The sequence below is a fragment of the Onychostoma macrolepis genome, unplaced genomic scaffold (genome assembly GCF_012432095.1).
Source record: "Onychostoma macrolepis isolate SWU-2019 unplaced genomic scaffold, ASM1243209v1 Scaffold25, whole genome shotgun sequence".
Lineage (NCBI taxonomy): Eukaryota > Metazoa > Chordata > Actinopteri > Cypriniformes > Cyprinidae > Onychostoma > Onychostoma macrolepis.
In genome coordinates, this window is record NW_026704764.1 from 2501 (window position 1) to 19726 (window position 17226).

Sequence of the window (17226 nt, forward strand, 5' to 3'; positions counted from 1 at the left end):
TTAAGAGTCTCATGCTCTACCGACTGAGCTAGCCGGGCTGAAGACACACCTGAATCAGCTAATCAAGGTCTGACCAGGCAGACTAGAACCTTCAGGCGGGTCTTTGGAGCTGGTTAAGCGAAACACTACAGGACAGTGGCCCTCAGGACAGAGTTTGGACACCCCTGGCTTAGAGTGTCCTTTGTTTGTTTTAGCCATGCCTGTTGCTGTGGAACACAGTTTGAACAAGCAGAGCAGGCCGATAACATGCACAATCAAAACCGGAGTTAAAGTTCCGTTTCCATCTGTGGCAAGAGATAGAGAGAGAGAGAGAGGCGTGGTCACTGAAGGCAAACTTCTCCTAATTTCCAAAGGCAAAAGTGAGCCAAACAGCAAAAATCGGAGGACCCAACCTCCAACGGAATCTGAAAATACAAAGATTCTAGTACATATAGAAGCGCGCCAAATCGATTGACCTCTTGTCCGAAAGCCTGATGGGCTACAGGTTCAGGCAGCTCCACAAAGCGTTCCAGGCATGGTGTTCTGCCCGCTGCGTGAATGCAGTTTGCAGATTCCGACACTATATTATTTGAATGTGATTTTCATGGCATTTTCTGCTGCTCCTAGAGGAGGTTTTGAGCAGGACCTCCCTGGAACACGGGCCTCCACCACCGGAACAAAACATGAACACGTCATGTACATGCCACTGCAAACTTGAGCTGATACAAACCTTCACCTAGCACCCTCTGTCTTCTTTTAACACAAGGCAACTGACAAAGCTGTGAGCAGCTGCGCTAGTGGGCAGGTGGCTCGTGTTCTAAATCCGAAGCTTGCCGACACATGGCGGAATGGCAGCAAAAAGCTTCCTTCGTCCCTGGGTGGGCTCGAACCACCAACCTTTCGGTTAACAGCGAGCAGCGCTAACCAGTTGCGCCACAGAGACCTGCGGTGTGTTGGTCTGGAGTGCGGTGGCAAAAAATCAGCTCCGTGAGACGCCACACGTCTCCTGCGTTGGCAAACTCAGGTCAAGAGACTCGCTGAAAACTGAGGGCCCGTTGGGAAGTGACAAAAGCCAAAAGAATCGCCCAACGTGGGGCTCGAACCCACGACCCTGAGATTAAGAGTCTCATGCTCTACCGACTGAGCTAGCCGGGCTGCTGCGAGCTTGTGGCGGTCTTTATCAGTGCCCAAATTTCACGCGAAACGGAGTGGGCAGGTGGCTCGTGTGCTAAATTCGGAAGCTTGCGGACACATGGCGGAATGGCAGCAAAAAGCTTCCTTCGTCCCTGGGTGGGCTCGAACCACCAACCTTTCGGTTAACAGCGAGCAGCGCTAACCAGTTGCGCCACAGAGACCTGCTAGGTGCGCTCATGTGGAGAAAACAATCAGCGCCGTGCGTGCCACACAGCTGAGACAACACACGCCTCCTGCGTTGGCAAACTCAGGTCAAGAGACTCGCTGAAAACTGAGGGTCTGCTGGGAAGTGAGAGAAAGCAAAGAGAAACGCCCAACGTGGGGCTCGAACCACCAACCTTCGGTTAACAGCCGAGCAGCTAACCAGTTGCGCCACAGAGACCTGCGGTGTGTTGGTCTGGAGTGCGGTGGCAAAAAATCAGCTCCGTGAGACGCCACACGTCTCCTGCGTTGGCAAACTCAGGTCAAGAGACTCGCTGGAAACTGAGGCCCGTTGGGAAGTGAGAGAAAGCAAAGAGAAACGCCCAACGTGGGGCTCGAACCCACGACCCTGAGATTAAGAGTCTCATGCTCTACCGACTGAGCTAGCCGGGCTGAAGACACACCTGAATCAGCTAATCAAGGTCTGACCAGGCAGACTAGAACCTTCCAGGCGGGTCTTTGGAGCTGGTTAAGCGAAACACTACAGGACAGTGGCCCTCCAGGACAGAGTTTGGACACCCCTGGCTTAGAGTGTCCTTTGTTTGTTTTAGCCATGCCTGTTGCTGTGGAACACAGTTTGAACAAGCAGAGCAGGCCGATAACATGCACAATCAAAACCGGAGTTAAAGTTCCGTTTCCATCTGTGGCAAGAGATAGAGAGAGAGAGAGAGAGGCGTGGTCACTGAAGGCAAACTTCTCCTAATTTCCAAAGGCAAAAGTGAGCCAAACAGCAAAAATCGGAGGACCCAACCTCCAACGGAAACTGAAAATACAAAGATTCTAGTACATATAGAAGCGCGCCAAATCGATTGACCTCTTGTCCGAAAGCCTGATGGGCTACAGGTTCAGGCAGCTCCACAAACGTTCCAGGCATGGTGTTCTGCCCCGCTGCGTGAATGCAGTTTGCAGATTCCGACACTATATTATTTGAATGTGATTTTCATGGCATTTTCTGCTGCTCCTAGAGGGGGTTTTGAGCAGGACCTCCCTGGAACACGGGCCTCCACCACCCGGAACAAAACATGAACACGCCATGTACATGCCACTGCAAACTTGAGCTGATACAAACCTTCACCTAGCACCCTCTGTCTTCTTTTAACACAAGGCAACTGACAAAGCTGTGAACGCTGCTCTAGTGGGCAGGTGGCTCGTGTTCTAAATCAGGAAACTTGCCGACACATGGCGGAATGGCAGCAAAAAAGCTTCCTTCGTCCCTGGGTGGGCTCGAACCACCAACCTTTCGGTTAACAGCCGAACGCGCTAACCGGTTGCGCCACAGAGACTTGCGAGGTGTGTTGGTCTGGAGTGCGGTGGCAAAAAAAATCAGCTCCGTGAGACGCCACACGTCTCCTGCGTTGGCAAACTCAGGTCAAGAGACTCGCTGAAAACTGAGGGCCCGTTGGGAAGTGACGAAAAGCCAAAAGAATCGCCCAACGTGGGGCTCGAACCCACGACCCTGAGATTAAGAGTCTCATGCTCTACCGACTGAGCTAGCCGGGCTGCTGCGAGCTTGTGGCGGTCTTTATCAGTGCCCAAATTTCACGCGCGAAACGGAGTGGGCAGGTGGCTCGTGTGCTAAATTCGGAAGCTTGCGGACACATGGCGGAATGGCAGCGAAAAACTTCCTTCGTCCCTGGGTGGGCTCGAACCACCAACCTTCGGTTAACAGCGAGCAGCTAACCAGTTGCGCCACAGAGACCTGCTAGGTGCGCTCATGTGGAGAAAACAATCAGCGCCGTGCGTGCCACACAGCTGAGACAACACACGCCTCCTGCGTTGGCAAACTCAGGTCAAGAGACTCGCTGAAAACTGAGGGTCTGCTGGGAAGTGAGAGAAAGCAAAGAGAAACGCCCAACGTGGGGCTCGAACCACCAACCTTCGGTTAACAGCCGAGCAGCTAACCAGTTGCGCCACAGAGACCTGCGGTGTGTTGGTCTGGAGTGCGGTGGCAAAAAATCAGCTCCGTGAGACGCCACACGCCTCCTGCGTTGGCAAACTCAGGTCAAGAGACTCGCTGAAAACTGAGGGCCCGTTGGGAAGTGAGAGAAAGCAAAGAGAAACGCCCAACGTGGGGCTCGAACCCACGACCCTGAGATTAAGAGTCTCATGCTCTACCGACTGAGCTAGCCGGGCTGAAGACACACCTGAATCAGCTAATCAAGGTCTGACCAGGCAGACTAGAACCTTCAGGCGGGTCTTTGGAGCTGGTTAAGCGAAACACTACAGGACAGTGGCCCTCCAGGACAGAGTTTGGACACCCCTGGCTTAGAGTGTCCTTTGTTTGTTTTAGCCATGCCTGTTGCTGTGGAACACAGTTTGAACAAGCAGAGCAGGCCGATAACATGCACAATCAAAACCGGAGTTAAAGTTCCGTTTCCATCTGTGGCAAGAGATAGAGAGAGAGAGAGAGAGAGAGAGGCGTGGTCACTGAAGGCAAACTTCTCCTAATTTCAAAGGCAAAAGTGAGCCAAACAGCAAAAATCGGAGGACCCAACCTCCAACGGAATCTGAAAATACAAAGATTCTAGTACATATAGAAGCGCGCCAAATCGATTGACCTCTTGTCCGAAAGCCTGATAGGCTACAGGTTCAGGCAGCTCCACAAACGTTCCAGGCATGGTGTTCTGCCCGCTGCGTGAATGCAGTTTGCAGATTCCGACACTATATTATTTGAATGTGATTTTCATGGCATTTTCTGCTGCTCCTAGAGGAGGTTTTGAGCAGGACCTCCCTGGAAGACGGGCCTCCACCACCCGGAACAAAACATGAACACGCCATGTACATGCCACTGCAAACTTGAGCTGATACAAACCTTCACCTAGCACCCTCTGTCTTCTTTTAACACAAGGCAACTGACAAAGCTGTGAGCAGCTGCGCTAGTGGGCAGGTGGCTCGTGTTCTAAATCCGAAGCTTGCCGACACATGGCGGAATGGCAGCAAAAAGCTTCCTTCGTCCCTGGGTGGGCTCGAACCACCAACCTTTCGGTTAACAGCCGAGCAGCTAACCGGTTGCGCCACAGAGACCTGCGGTGTGTTGGTCTGGAGTGCGGTGGCAAAAAATCAGCTCCGTGAGACGCCACACGTCTCCTGCGTTGGCAAACTCAGGTCAAGAGACTCGCTGAAAACTGAGGGCCCGTTGGGAAGTGACGAAAAGCCAAAAGAATCGCCCAACGTGGGGCTCGAACCCACGACCCTGAGATTAAGAGTCTCATGCTCTACCGACTGAGCTAGCCGGGCTGCTGCGAGCTTGTGGCGGTCTTTATCAGTGCCCAAATTTCACGCGAAGCGGGTGGGCAGGTGGCTCGTGTGCTAAATTCGGAAGCTTGCGGACACATGGCGGAATGGCAGCAAAAAGCTTCCTTCGTCCCTGGGTGGGCTCGAACCACCAACCTTTCGGTTAACAGCGAGCAGCTAACCAGTTGCGCCACAGAGACCTGCTAGGTGCGCTCATGTGGAGAAAACAATCAGCGCCGTGCGTGCCACACAGCTGAGACAACACACGTCTCCTGCGTTAGCAAACTCAGGTCAAGAGACTCGCTGAAAACTGAGGGTCTGCTGGGAAGTGAGAGAAAGCAAAGAGAAACGCCCAACGTGGGGCTCGAACCACCAACCTTCGGTTAACAGCCGAGCAGCTAACCAGTTGCGCCACAGAGACCTGCGGTGTGTTGGTCTGGAGTGCGGTGGCAAAAAATCAGCTCCGTGAGACGCCACACGCCTCCTGCGTTGGCAAACTCAGGTCAAGAGACTCGCTGAAAACTGAGGCCCGTTGGGAAGTGAGAGAAAGCAAAGAGAAACGCCCAACGTGGGGCTCGAACCCACGACCCTGAGATTAAGAGTCTCATGCTCTACCGACTGAGCTAGCCGGGCTGAAGACACACCTGAATCAGCTAATCAAGGTCTGACCAGGCAGACTAGAACCTTCCAGGCGGGTCTTTGGAGCTGGTTAAAGCGAAACACTACAGGACAGTGGCCCTCCAGGACAGAGTTTGGACACCCCTGGCTTAGAGTGTCCTTTGTTTGTTTTAGCCATGCCTGTTGCTGTGGAACACAGTTTGAACAAGCAGAGCAGGCCGATAACATGCACAATCAAAACCGGAGTTAAAGTTCCGTTTCCATCTGTGGCAAGAGATAGAGAGAGAGAGAGGCGTGGTCACTGAAGGCAAACTTCTCCTAATTTCCAAAGGCAAAAGTGAGCCAAACAGCAAAAATCGGAGGACCCAACCTCCAACCGGAATCTGAAAATACAAAGATTCTAGTACATATAGAAGCGCCAAATCGATTGACCTCTTGTCCGAAAGCCTGATGGGCTACAGGTTCAGGCAGCTCCACAAACGTTCCAGGCATGGTGTTCTGCCCCGCTGCGTGAATGCAGTTTGCAGATTCCGACACTATATTATTTGAATGTGATTTTCATGGCATTTTCTGCTGCTCCTAGAGGGGGTTTTGAGCAGGACCTCCCTGGAACACGGGCCTCCACCACCGGAACAAAACATGAACACGCCATGTACATGCCACTGCAAACTTGAGCTGATACAAACCTTCACCTAGCACCCTCTGTCTTCTTTTAACACAAGGCAACTGACAAAGCTGTGAACGCTGCTCTAGTGGGCAGGTGGCTCGTGTGCTAAATTCGGAAGCTTGCGGACACATGGCGGAATGGCAGCAAAAAGCTTCCTTCGTCCCTGGGTGGGCTCGAACCACCAACCTTCGGTTAACAGCCGAACGCTAACCAGTTGCGCCACAGAGACCTGCTAGGTGCGCTCATGTGGAGAAAACAATCAGCGCCGTGCGTGCCACACAGCTGAGACAACACCGTCTCCTGCGTTAGCAAACTCAGGTCAAGAGACTCGCTGAAAACTGAGGGTCTGCTGGGAAGTGACAAAAGCCAAAAGAATCGCCCAACGTGGGGCTCGAACCACCAACCTTCGTTAACAGCCGAACGCTAACCAGTTGCGCCACAGAGACCTGCGGTGTGTTGGTCTGGAGTGCGGTGGCAAAAAATCAGCTCCGTGAGACGCCACACGTCTCCTGCGTTAGCAAACTCAGGTCAAGAGACTCGCTGGAAACTGAGGCCCGTTGGGAAGTGACAAAAGCCAAAAGAATCGCCCAACGTGGGGCTCGAACCCACGACCCTGAGATTAAGAGTCTCATGCTCTACCGACTGAGCTAGCCGGGCTGCTGCGAGCTTGTGGCGGTCTTTATCAGTGCCCAAATTTCACGCGCGAAACGGAGTGGGCAGGTGGCTCGTGTGCTAAATTCGGAAGCTTGCGGACACATGGCGGAATGGCAGCGAAAAACTTCCTTCGTCCCTGGGTGGGCTCGAACCACCAACCTTTCGGTTAACAGCGAGCAGCTAACCAGTTGCGCCACAGAGACCTGCTAGGTGCGCTCATGTGGAGAAAACAATCAGCGCCGTGCGTGCCACACAGCTGAGACAACACCGTCTCCTGCGTTAGCAAACTCAGGTCAAGAGACTCGCTGGAAACTGAGGCCCGTTGGGAAGTGAGAGAAAGCAAAGAGAAACGCCCAACGTGGGGCTCGAACCCACGACCCTGAGATTAAGAGTCTCATGCTCTACCGACTGAGCTAGCCGGGCTGAAGACACACCTGAATCAGCTAATCAAGGTCTGACCAGGCAGACTAGAACCTTCAGGCGGGTCTTTGGAGCTGGTTATAGCGAAACACTACAGGACAGTGGCCCTCAGGACAGAGTTTGGACACCCCTGGCTTAGAGTGTCCTTTGTTTGTTTTAGCCATGCCTGTTGCTGTGGAACACAGTTTGAACAAGCAGAGCAGGCCGATAACATGCACAATCAAAACCGGAGTTAAAGTTCCGTTTCCATCTGTGGCAAGAGATAGAGAGAGAGAGAGAGAGAGGCGTGGTCACTGAAGGCAAACTTCTCCTAATTTCAAAGGCAAAAGTGAGCCAAACAGCAAAAATCGGAGGACCCAACCTCCAACCGGAAACTGAAAATACAAAGATTCTAGTACATATAGAAGCGCGCCAAATCGATTGACCTCTTGTCCGAAAGCCTGATGGGCTACAGGTTCAGGCAGCTCCACAAACGTTCCAGGCATGGTGTTCTGCCCGCTGCGTGAATGCAGTTTGCAGATTCCGACACTATATTATTTGAATGTGATTTTCATGGCATTTTCTGCTGCTCCTAGAGGGGGTTTTGAGCAGGACCTCCCTGGAACACGGGCCTCCACCACCCGGAACAAAACATGAACACGCCATGTACATGCCACTGCAAACTTGAGCTGATACAAACCTTCACCTAGCACCCTCTGTCTTCTTTTAACACAAGGCAACTGACAAAGCTGTGAGCAGCTGCGCTAGTGGGCAGGTGGCTCGTGTTCTAAATCCGGAAGCTTGCCGACACATGGCGGAATGGCAGCAAAAAGCTTCCTTCGTCCCTGGGTGGGCTCGAACCACCAACCTTCGGTTAACAGCGAGCAGCGCTAACCAGTTGCGCCACAGAGACCTGCGAGGTGTGTTGGTCTGGAGTGCGGTGGCAAAAAAAATCAGCTCCGTGAGACGCCACACGTCTCCTGCGTTGGCAAACTCAGGTCAAGAGACTCGCTGAAAACTGAGGGCCCGTTGGGAAGTGACAAAAAGCCAAAAGAATCGCCCAACGTGGGGCTCGAACCCACGACCCTGAGATTAAGAGTCTCATGCTCTACCGACTGAGCTAGCCGGGCTGCTGCGAGCTTGTGGCGGTCTTTATCAGTGCCCAAATTTCACGCGCGAAACGGAGTGGGCAGGTGGCTCGTGTGCTAAATTCGGAAGCTTGCGGACACATGGCGGAATGGCAGCGAAAAACTTCCTTCGTCCCTGGGTGGGCTCGAACCACCAACCTTTCGGTTAACAGCCGAACGCGCTAACCAGTTGCGCCACAGAGACCTGCTAGGTGCGCTCATGTGGAGAAAACAATCAGCGCCGTGCGTGCCACACAGCTGAGACAACACACGTCTCCTGCGTTAGCAAACTCAGGTCAAGAGACTCGCTGGAAACTGAGGGCCCGTTGGGAAGTGAGAGAAAGCAAAGAGAAACGCCCAACGTGGGGCTCGAACCCACGACCCTGAGATTAAGAGTCTCATGCTCTACCGACTGAGCTAGCCGGGCTGAAGACACACCTGAATCAGCTAATCAAGGTCTGACCAGGCAGACTAGAACCTTCAGGCGGGTCTTTGGAGCTGGTTAAGCGAAACACTACAGGACAGTGGCCCTCAGGACAGAGTTTGGACACCCCTGGCTTAGAGTGTCCTTTGTTTGTTTTAGCCATGCCTGTTGCTGTGGAACACAGTTTGAACAAGCAGAGCAGGCCGATAACATGCACAATCAAAACCGGAGTTAAAGTTCCGTTTCCATCTGTGGCAAGAGATAGAGAGAGAGAGAGAGGCGTGGTCACTGAAGGCAAACTTCTCCTAATTTCCAAAGGCAAAAGTGAGCCAAACAGCAAAAATCGGAGGACCCAACCTCCAACGGAATCTGAAAATACAAAGATTCTAGTACATATAGAAGCGCGCCAAATCGATTGACCTCTTGTCCGAAAGCCTGATGGGCTACAGGTTCAGGCAGCTCCACAAACGTTCCAGGCATGGTGTTCTGCCCGCTGCGTGAATGCAGTTTGCAGATTCCGACACTATATTATTTGAATGTGATTTTCATGGCATTTTCTGCTGCTCCTAGAGGAGGTTTTGAGCAGGACCTCCCTGGAACACGGGCCTCCACCACCGGAACAAAACATGAACACGTCATGTACATGCCACTGCAAACTTGAGCTGATACAAACCTTCACCTAGCACCCTCTGTCTTCTTTTAACACAAGGCAACTGACAAAGCTGTGAGCAGCTGCGCTAGTGGGCAGGTGGCTCGTGTTCTAAATCCGGAAGCTTGCCGACACATGGCGGAATGGCAGCAAAAAGCTTCCTTCGTCCCTGGGTGGGCTCGAACCACCAACCTTTCGGTTAACAGCCGAGCAGCGCTAACGGTTGCGCCACAGAGACCTGCGGTGTGTTGGTCTGGAGTGCGGTGGCAAAAAATCAGCTCCGTGAGACGCCACACGTCTCCTGCGTTGGCAAACTCAGGTCAAGAGACTCGCTGAAAACTGAGGGCCCGTTGGGAAGTGACAAAAGCCAAAAGAATCGCCCAGCGTGGGGCTCGAACCCGACCCTGAGATTAAGAGTCTCATGCTCTACCGACTGAGCTAGCCGGGCTGCTGCGAGCTTGTGGCGGTCTTTATCAGTGCCCAAATTTCACGCGAAGCGGGTGGGCAGGTGGCTCGTGTGCTAAATTCGGAAGCTTGCGGACACATGGCGGAATGGCAGCGAAAAACTTCCTTCGTCCCTGGGTGGGCTCGAACCACCAACCTTCGGTTAACAGCGAGCAGCGCTAACGGTTGCGCCACAGAGACCTGCTAGGTGCGCTCATGTGGAGAAAACAATCAGCGCCGTGCGTGCCACACAGCTGAGACAACACCGTCTCCTGCGTTAGCAAACTCAGGTCAAGAGACTCGCTGAAAACTGAGGCCCGTTGGGAAGTGACAAAAGCCAAAAGAATCGCCCAACGTGGGGCTCGAACCACCAACCTTCGGTTAACAGCCGAGCAGCTAACCAGTTGCGCCACAGAGACCTGCGGTGTGTTGGTCTGGAGTGCGGTGGCAAAAAATCAGCTCCGTGAGACGCCACACGCCTCCTGCGTTGGCAAACTCAGGTCAAGAGACTCGCTGAAAACTGAGGCCCGTTGGGAAGTGAGAGAAAGCAAAGAGAAACGCCCAACGTGGGGCTCGAACCCACGACCCTGAGATTAAGAGTCTCATGCTCTACCGACTGAGCTAGCCGGGCTGAAGACACACCTGAATCAGCTAATCAAGGTCTGACCAGGCAGACTAGAACCTTCAGGCGGGTCTTTGGAGCTGGTTAAGCGAAACACTACAGGACAGTGGCCCTCAGGACAGAGTTTGGACACCCCTGGCTTAGAGTGTCCTTTGTTTGTTTTAGCCATGCCTGTTGCTGTGGAACACAGTTTGAACAAGCAGAGCAGGCCGATAACATGCACAATCAAAACCGGAGTTAAAGTTCCGTTTCCATCTGTGGCAAGAGATAGAGAGAGAGAGAGAGAGAGAGGCGTGGTCACTGAAGGCAAACTTCTCCTAATTTCCAAAGGCAAAAGTGAGCCAAACAGCAAAAATCGGAGGACCCAACCTCCAACCGAATCTGAAAATACAAAGATTCTAGTACATATAGAAGCGCCAAATCGATTGACCTCTTGTCCGAAAGCCTGATAGGCTACAGGTTCAGGCAGCTCCACAAAGCGTTCCAGGCATGGTGTTCTGCCCGCTGCGTGAATGCAGTTTGCAGATTCCGACACTATATTATTTGAATGTGATTTTCATGGCATTTTCTGCTGCTCCTAGAGGAGGTTTTGAGCAGGACCTCCTGGAACACGGGCCTCCACCACCGGAACAAAACATGAACACGTCATGTACATGCCACTGCAAACTTGAGCTGATACAAACCTTCACCTAGCACCCTCTGTCTTCTTTTAACACAAGGCAACTGACAAAGCTGTGAACGCTGCTCTAGTGGGCAGGTGGCTCGTGTTCTAAATCCGAAGCTTGCCGACACATGGCGGAATGGCAGCAAAAAGCTTCCTTCGTCCCTGGGTGGGCTCGAACCACCAACCTTCGGTTAACAGCCGAACGCGCTAACCAGTTGCGCCACAGAGACCTGCTAGGTGCGCCATGTGGAGAAAACAATCAGCGCCGTGCGTGCCACACAGCTGAGACAACACCGTCTCCTGCGTTAGCAAACTCAGGTCAAGAGACTCGCTGAAAACTGAGGCCCGTTGGGAAGTGACAAAAGCCAAAAGAATCGCCCAGCGTGGGGCTCGAACCCGACCCTGAGATTAAGAGTCTCATGCTCTACCGACTGAGCTAGCCGGGCTGCTGCGAGCTTGTGGCGGTCTTTATCAGTGCCCAAATTTCACGCGCGAAACGGAGTGGGCAGGTGGCTCGTGTGCTAAATTCGGAAGCTTGCGGACACATGGCGGAATGGCAGCAAAAAGCTTCCTTCGTCCCTGGGTGGGCTCGAACCACCAACCTTTCGGTTAACAGCGAGCAGCTAACCAGTTGCGCCACAGAGACCTGCGAGGTGTGTTGGTCTGGAGTGCGGTGGCAAAAAATCAGCTCCGTGAGACGCCACACGTCTCCTGCGTTGGCAAACTCAGGTCAAGAGACTCGCTGAAAACTGAGGGCCCGTTGGGAAGTGACAAAAGCCAAAAGAATCGCCCAGCGTGGGGCTCGAACCCGACCCTGAGATTAAGAGTCTCATGCTCTACCGACTGAGCTAGCCGGGCTGCTGCGAGCTTGTGGCGGTCTTTATCAGTGCCCAAATTTCACGCGCGAAACGGAGTGGGCAGGTGGCTCGTGTGCTAAATTCGGAAGCTTGCGGACACATGGCGGAATGGCAGCGAAAAACTTCCTTCGTCCCTGGGTGGGCTCGAACCACCAACCTTTCGGTTAACAGCGAGCAGCTAACCAGTTGCGCCACAGAGACCTGCTAGGTGCGCTCATGTGGAGAAAACAATCAGCGCCGTGCGTGCCACACAGCTGAGACAACACCGTCTCCTGCGTTAGCAAACTCAGGTCAAGAGACTCGCTGGAAACTGAGGCCCGTTGGGAAGTGAGAGAAAGCAAAGAGAAACGCCCAACGTGGGGCTCGAACCCACGACCCTGAGATTAAGAGTCTCATGCTCTACCGACTGAGCTAGCCGGGCTGAAGACACACCTGAATCAGCTAATCAAGGTCTGACCAGGCAGACTAGAACCTTCAGGCGGGTCTTTGGAGCTGGTTAAGCGAAACACTACAGGACAGTGGCCCTCAGGACAGAGTTTGGACACCCCTGGCTTAGAGTGTCCTTTGTTTGTTTTAGCCATGCCTGTTGCTGTGGAACACAGTTTGAACAAGCAGAGCAGGCCGATAACATGCACAATCAAAACCGGAGTTAAAGTTCCGTTTCCATCTGTGGCAAGAGATAGAGAGAGAGAGAGAGGCGTGGTCACTGAAGGCAAACTTCTCCTAATTTCCAAAGGCAAAAAGTGAGCCAAACAGCAAAAATCGGAGGACCCAACCTCCAACCGGAAACTGAAAATACAAAGATTCTAGTACATATAGAAGCGCGCCAAATCGATTGACCTCTTGTCCGAAAGCCTGATGGGCTACAGGTTCAGGCAGCTCCACAAACGTTCCAGGCATGGTGTTCTGCCCCGCTGCGTGAATGCAGTTTGCAGATTCCGACACTATATTATTTGAATGTGATTTTCATGGCATTTTCTGCTGCTCCTAGAGGGGGTTTTGAGCAGGACCTCCCTGGAACACGGGCCTCCACCACCCGGAACAAAACATGAACACGCCATGTACATGCCACTGCAAACTTGAGCTGATACAAACCTTCACCTAGCACCCTCTGTCTTCTTTTAACACAAGGCAACTGACAAAGCTGTGAACGCTGCTCTAGTGGGCAGGTGGCTCGTGTTCTAAATCAGGAAACTTGCCGACACATGGCGGAATGGCAGCAAAAAAGCTTCCTTCGTCCCTGGGTGGGCTCGAACCACCAACCTTTCGGTTAACAGCCGAGCAGCTAACCGGTTGCGCCACAGAGACCTGCGAGGTGTGTTGGTCTGGAGTGCGGTGGCAAAAAAAATCAGCTCCGTGAGACGCCACACGTCTCCTGCGTTGGCAAACTCAGGTCAAGAGACTCGCTGAAAACTGAGGGCCCGTTGGGAAGTGACAAAAAGCCAAAAGAATCGCCCAACGTGGGGCTCGAACCCACGACCCTGAGATTAAGAGTCTCATGCTCTACCGACTGAGCTAGCCGGGCTGCTGCGAGCTTGTGGCGGTCTTTATCAGTGCCCAAATTTCACGCGAAGCGGGTGGGCAGGTGGCTCGTGTGCTAAATTCGGAAGCTTGCGGACACATGGCGGAATGGCAGCGAAAAACTTCCTTCGTCCCTGGGTGGGCTCGAACCACCAACCTTTCGGTTAACAGCCGAACGCGCTAACCAGTTGCGCCACAGAGACCTGCTAGGTGCGCTCATGTGGAGAAAACAATCAGCGCCGTGCGTGCCACACAGCTGAGACAACACCGTCTCCTGCGTTAGCAAACTCAGGTCAAGAGACTCGCTGGAAACTGAGGGCCCGTTGGGAAGTGAGAGAAAGCAAAGAGAAACGCCCAACGTGGGGCTCGAACCCACGACCCTGAGATTAAGAGTCTCATGCTCTACCGACTGAGCTAGCCGGGCTGAAGACACACCTGAATCAGCTAATCAAGGTCTGACCAGGCAGACTAGAACCTTCAGGCGGGTCTTTGGAGCTGGTTAAGCGAAACACTACAGGACAGTGGCCCTCAGGACAGAGTTTGGACACCCCTGGCTTAGAGTGTCCTTTGTTTGTTTTAGCCATGCCTGTTGCTGTGGAACACAGTTTGAACAAGCAGAGCAGGCCGATAACATGCACAATCAAAACCGGAGTTAAAGTTCCGTTTCCATCTGTGGCAAGAGATAGAGAGAGAGAGAGAGAGGCGTGGTCACTGAAGGCAAACTTCTCCTAATTTCCAAAGGCAAAAGTGAGCCAAACAGCAAAAATCGGAGGACCCAACCTCCAACGGAATCTGAAAATACAAAGATTCTAGTACATATAGAAGCGCGCCAAATCGATTGACCTCTTGTCCGAAAGCCTGATAGGCTACAGGTTCAGGCAGCTCCACAAACGTTCCAGGCATGGTGTTCTGTCCCGCTGCGTGAATGCAGTTTGCAGATTCCGACACTATATTATTTGAATGTGATTTTCATGGCATTTTCTGCTGCTCCTAGAGGAGGTTTTGAGCAGGACCTCCCTGGAACACGGGCCTCCACCACCCGGAACAAAACATGAACACGTCATGTACATGCCACTGCAAACTTGAGCTGATACAAACCTTCACCTAGCACCCTCTGTCTTCTTTTAACACAAGGCAACTGACAAAGCTGTGAACGCTGCTCTAGTGGGCAGGTGGCTCGTGTTCTAAATCAGGAAACTTGCCGACACATGGCGGAATGGCAGCAAAAAAGCTTCCTTCGTCCCTGGGTGGGCTCGAACCACCAACCTTTCGGTTAACAGCCGAGCAGCGCTAACCAGTTGCGCCACAGAGACCTGCGAGGTGTGTTGGTCTGGAGTGCGGTGGCAAAAAAAATCAGCTCCGTGAGACGCCACACGTCTCCTGCGTTGGCAAACTCAGGTCAAGAGACTCGCTGAAAACTGAGGGCCCGTTGGGAAGTGACAAAAAGCCAAAAGAATCGCCCAGCGTGGGGCTCGAACCCACGACCCTGAGATTAAGAGTCTCATGCTCTACCGACTGAGCTAGCCGGGCTGCTGCGAGCTTGTGGCGGTCTTTATCAGTGCCCAAATTTCACGCGCGAAACGGAGTGGGCAGGTGGCTCGTGTGCTAAATTCGGAAGCTTGCGGACACATGGCGGAATGGCAGCGAAAAACTTCCTTCGTCCCTGGGTGGGCTCGAACCACCAACCTTTCGGTTAACAGCGAGCAGCTAACCAGTTGCGCCACAGAGACCTGCTAGGTGCGCTCATGTGGAGAAAACAATCAGCGCCGTGCGTGCCACACAGCTGAGACAACACACGTCTCCTGCGTTAGCAAACTCAGGTCAAGAGACTCGCTGGAAACTGAGGGCCCGTTGGGAAGTGAGAGAAAGCAAAGAGAAACGCCCAACGTGGGGCTCGAACCCACGACCCTGAGATTAAGAGTCTCATGCTCTACCGACTGAGCTAGCCGGGCTGAAGACACACCTGAATCAGCTAATCAAGGTCTGACCAGGCAGACTAGAACCTTCCAGGCGGGTCTTTGGAGCTGGTTATAGCGAAACACTACAGGACAGTGGCCCTCAGGACAGAGTTTGGACACCCCTGGCTTAGAGTGTCCTTTGTTTGTTTTAGCCATGCCTGTTGCTGTGGAACACAGTTTGAACAAGCAGAGCAGGCCGATAACATGCACAATCAAAACCGGAGTTAAAGTTCCGTTTCCATCTGTGGCAAGAGATAGAGAGAGAGAGAGAGAGAGGCGTGGTCACTGAAGGCAAACTTCTCCTAATTTCCAAAGGCAAAAGTGAGCCAAACAGCAAAAATCGGAGGACCCAACCTCCAACGGAATCTGAAAATACAAAGATTCTAGTACATATAGAAGCGCGCCAAATCGATTGACCTCTTGTCCGAAAGCCTGATGGGCTACAGGTTCAGGCAGCTCCACAAACGTTCCAGGCATGGTGTTCTGCCCCGCTGCGTGAATACAGTTTGCAGATTCCGACACTATATTATTTGAATGTGATTTTCATGGCATTTTCTGCTGCTCCTAGAGGGGGTTTTGAGCAGGACCTCCCTGGAAGACGGGCCTCCACCACCCGGAACAAAACATGAACACGCCATGTACATGCCACTGCAAACTTGAGCTGATACAAACCTTCACCTAGCACCCTCTGTCTTCTTTTAACACAAGGCAACTGACAAAGCTGTGAACGCTGCTCTAGTGGGCAGGTGGCTCGTGTTCTAAATCAGGAAACTTGCCGACACATGGCGGAATGGCAGCAAAAAAGCTTCCTTCGTCCCTGGGTGGGCTCGAACCACCAACCTTCGGTTAACAGCGAGCAGCGCTAACCGGTTGCGCCACAGAGACTTGCGAGGTGTGTTGGTCTGGAGTGCGGTGGCAAAAAAAATCAGCTCCGTGAGACGCCACACGTCTCCTGCGTTGGCAAACTCAGGTCAAGAGACTCGCTGAAAACTGAGGGCCCGTTGGGAAGTGACGAAAAGCCAAAAGAATCGCCCAACGTGGGGCTCGAACCCACGACCCTGAGATTAAGAGTCTCATGCTCTACCGACTGAGCTAGCCGGGCTGCTGCGAGCTTGTGGCGGTCTTTATCAGTGCCCAAATTTCACGCGCGAAACGGAGTGGGCAGGTGGCTCGTGTGCTAAATTCGGAAGCTTGCGGACACATGGCGGAATGGCAGCGAAAAACTTCCTTCGTCCCTGGGTGGGCTCGAACCACCAACCTTTCGGTTAACAGCGAGCAGCTAACCAGTTGCGCCACAGAGACCTGCTAGGTGCGCTCATGTGGAGAAAACAATCAGCGCCGTCGTGCCACACAGCTGAGACAACACACGTCTCCTGCGTTAGCAAACTCAGGTCAAGAGACTCGCTGGAAACTGAGGGCCCGTTGGGAAGTGAGAGAAAGCAAAGAGAAACGCCCAACGTGGGGCTCGAACCCACGACCCTGAGATTAAGAGTCTCATGCTCTACCGACTGAGCTAGCCGGGCTGAAGACACACCTGAATCAGCTAATCAAGGTCTGACCAGGCAGACTAGAACCTTCAGGCGGGTCTTTGGAGCTGGTTAAGCGAAACACTACAGGACAGTGGCCCTCAGGACAGAGTTTGGACACCCCTGGCTTAGAGTGTCCTTTGTTTGTTTTAGCCATGCCTGTTGCTGTGGAACACAGTTTGAACAAGCAGAGCAGGCCGATAACATGCACAATCAAAACCGGAGTTAAAGTTCCGTTTCCATCTGTGGCAAGAGATAGAGAGAGAGAGAGAGAGAGGCGTGGTCACTGAAGGCAAACTTCTCCTAATTTCCAAAGGCAAAAGTGAGCCAAACAGCAAAAATCGGAGGACCCAACCTCCAACGGAATCTGAAAATACAAAGATTCTAGTACATATAGAAGCGCGCCAAATCGATTGACCTCTTGTCCGAAAGCCTGATGGGCTACAGGTTCAGGCAGCTCCACAAACGTTCCAGGCATGGTGTTCTGC

At 52.8% G+C, this 17226-nt stretch overlaps 28 non-coding genes across 28 annotated transcripts in view; all 28 read right to left on the reverse strand.

Annotated features, from left to right (window-relative positions):
* Positions 1–38, reverse strand: part of trnak-cuu (transfer RNA lysine (anticodon CUU)) — a 73-nt gene extending 35 nt beyond the window's left edge. Inside the window, exon 1 of the tRNA in view lies at positions 1–38. This exon is cut by the window's left edge and continues 35 nt beyond it. This is a non-coding gene — a tRNA (tRNA-Lys).
* A 1023-nt stretch (positions 39–1061) lies between these two features.
* Positions 1062–1134, reverse strand: trnak-cuu (transfer RNA lysine (anticodon CUU)). Its single transcript has one exon. It is a non-coding gene; the product is annotated as a tRNA-Lys (tRNA).
* Positions 1135–1694: 560 nt separating this feature from the next.
* Positions 1695–1767, reverse strand: trnak-cuu (transfer RNA lysine (anticodon CUU)). Its single transcript has one exon. It is a non-coding gene; the product is annotated as a tRNA-Lys (tRNA).
* Positions 1768–2583: 816 nt separating this feature from the next.
* Positions 2584–2657, reverse strand: trnan-guu (transfer RNA asparagine (anticodon GUU)). Its single transcript has one exon. It is a non-coding gene; the product is annotated as a tRNA-Asn (tRNA).
* A 144-nt stretch (positions 2658–2801) lies between these two features.
* trnak-cuu (transfer RNA lysine (anticodon CUU)) lies at positions 2802–2874 on the reverse strand. Its single transcript has one exon. It is a non-coding gene; the product is annotated as a tRNA-Lys (tRNA).
* Positions 2875–3434: 560 nt separating this feature from the next.
* trnak-cuu (transfer RNA lysine (anticodon CUU)) lies at positions 3435–3507 on the reverse strand. Its single transcript has one exon. It is a non-coding gene; the product is annotated as a tRNA-Lys (tRNA).
* Positions 3508–4538: 1031 nt separating this feature from the next.
* Positions 4539–4611, reverse strand: trnak-cuu (transfer RNA lysine (anticodon CUU)). Its single transcript has one exon. It is a non-coding gene; the product is annotated as a tRNA-Lys (tRNA).
* A 557-nt stretch (positions 4612–5168) lies between these two features.
* Positions 5169–5241, reverse strand: trnak-cuu (transfer RNA lysine (anticodon CUU)). The gene has a single exon. It is a non-coding gene; the product is annotated as a tRNA-Lys (tRNA).
* Positions 5242–6477: 1236 nt separating this feature from the next.
* Positions 6478–6550, reverse strand: trnak-cuu (transfer RNA lysine (anticodon CUU)). Its single transcript has one exon. It is a non-coding gene; the product is annotated as a tRNA-Lys (tRNA).
* A 347-nt stretch (positions 6551–6897) lies between these two features.
* Positions 6898–6970, reverse strand: trnak-cuu (transfer RNA lysine (anticodon CUU)). The gene has a single exon. It is a non-coding gene; the product is annotated as a tRNA-Lys (tRNA).
* Positions 6971–8003: 1033 nt separating this feature from the next.
* trnak-cuu (transfer RNA lysine (anticodon CUU)) lies at positions 8004–8076 on the reverse strand. Its single transcript has one exon. It is a non-coding gene; the product is annotated as a tRNA-Lys (tRNA).
* A 128-nt stretch (positions 8077–8204) lies between these two features.
* On the reverse strand, positions 8205–8278 carry trnan-guu (transfer RNA asparagine (anticodon GUU)). Its single transcript has one exon. It is a non-coding gene; the product is annotated as a tRNA-Asn (tRNA).
* Positions 8279–8427: 149 nt separating this feature from the next.
* Positions 8428–8500, reverse strand: trnak-cuu (transfer RNA lysine (anticodon CUU)). The gene has a single exon. It is a non-coding gene; the product is annotated as a tRNA-Lys (tRNA).
* Positions 8501–9310: 810 nt separating this feature from the next.
* On the reverse strand, positions 9311–9384 carry trnan-guu (transfer RNA asparagine (anticodon GUU)). Its single transcript has one exon. It is a non-coding gene; the product is annotated as a tRNA-Asn (tRNA).
* A 139-nt stretch (positions 9385–9523) lies between these two features.
* Positions 9524–9594, reverse strand: trnak-cuu (transfer RNA lysine (anticodon CUU)). Its single transcript has one exon. It is a non-coding gene; the product is annotated as a tRNA-Lys (tRNA).
* A 554-nt stretch (positions 9595–10148) lies between these two features.
* On the reverse strand, positions 10149–10221 carry trnak-cuu (transfer RNA lysine (anticodon CUU)). The gene has a single exon. It is a non-coding gene; the product is annotated as a tRNA-Lys (tRNA).
* Positions 10222–11033: 812 nt separating this feature from the next.
* Positions 11034–11106, reverse strand: trnan-guu (transfer RNA asparagine (anticodon GUU)). The gene has a single exon. It is a non-coding gene; the product is annotated as a tRNA-Asn (tRNA).
* Positions 11107–11251: 145 nt separating this feature from the next.
* Positions 11252–11322, reverse strand: trnak-cuu (transfer RNA lysine (anticodon CUU)). The gene has a single exon. It is a non-coding gene; the product is annotated as a tRNA-Lys (tRNA).
* Positions 11323–11663: 341 nt separating this feature from the next.
* trnak-cuu (transfer RNA lysine (anticodon CUU)) lies at positions 11664–11734 on the reverse strand. The gene has a single exon. It is a non-coding gene; the product is annotated as a tRNA-Lys (tRNA).
* Positions 11735–12081: 347 nt separating this feature from the next.
* On the reverse strand, positions 12082–12154 carry trnak-cuu (transfer RNA lysine (anticodon CUU)). The gene has a single exon. It is a non-coding gene; the product is annotated as a tRNA-Lys (tRNA).
* A 1031-nt stretch (positions 12155–13185) lies between these two features.
* Positions 13186–13258, reverse strand: trnak-cuu (transfer RNA lysine (anticodon CUU)). Its single transcript has one exon. It is a non-coding gene; the product is annotated as a tRNA-Lys (tRNA).
* A 125-nt stretch (positions 13259–13383) lies between these two features.
* Positions 13384–13457, reverse strand: trnan-guu (transfer RNA asparagine (anticodon GUU)). The gene has a single exon. It is a non-coding gene; the product is annotated as a tRNA-Asn (tRNA).
* Positions 13458–13605: 148 nt separating this feature from the next.
* trnak-cuu (transfer RNA lysine (anticodon CUU)) lies at positions 13606–13678 on the reverse strand. Its single transcript has one exon. It is a non-coding gene; the product is annotated as a tRNA-Lys (tRNA).
* Positions 13679–14492: 814 nt separating this feature from the next.
* Positions 14493–14567, reverse strand: trnan-guu (transfer RNA asparagine (anticodon GUU)). The gene has a single exon. It is a non-coding gene; the product is annotated as a tRNA-Asn (tRNA).
* A 144-nt stretch (positions 14568–14711) lies between these two features.
* Positions 14712–14784, reverse strand: trnak-cuu (transfer RNA lysine (anticodon CUU)). Its single transcript has one exon. It is a non-coding gene; the product is annotated as a tRNA-Lys (tRNA).
* Positions 14785–15133: 349 nt separating this feature from the next.
* Positions 15134–15206, reverse strand: trnak-cuu (transfer RNA lysine (anticodon CUU)). Its single transcript has one exon. It is a non-coding gene; the product is annotated as a tRNA-Lys (tRNA).
* A 1035-nt stretch (positions 15207–16241) lies between these two features.
* On the reverse strand, positions 16242–16314 carry trnak-cuu (transfer RNA lysine (anticodon CUU)). Its single transcript has one exon. It is a non-coding gene; the product is annotated as a tRNA-Lys (tRNA).
* A 348-nt stretch (positions 16315–16662) lies between these two features.
* On the reverse strand, positions 16663–16735 carry trnak-cuu (transfer RNA lysine (anticodon CUU)). Its single transcript has one exon. It is a non-coding gene; the product is annotated as a tRNA-Lys (tRNA).
* Positions 16736–17226: the final 491 nt, after the last annotated feature.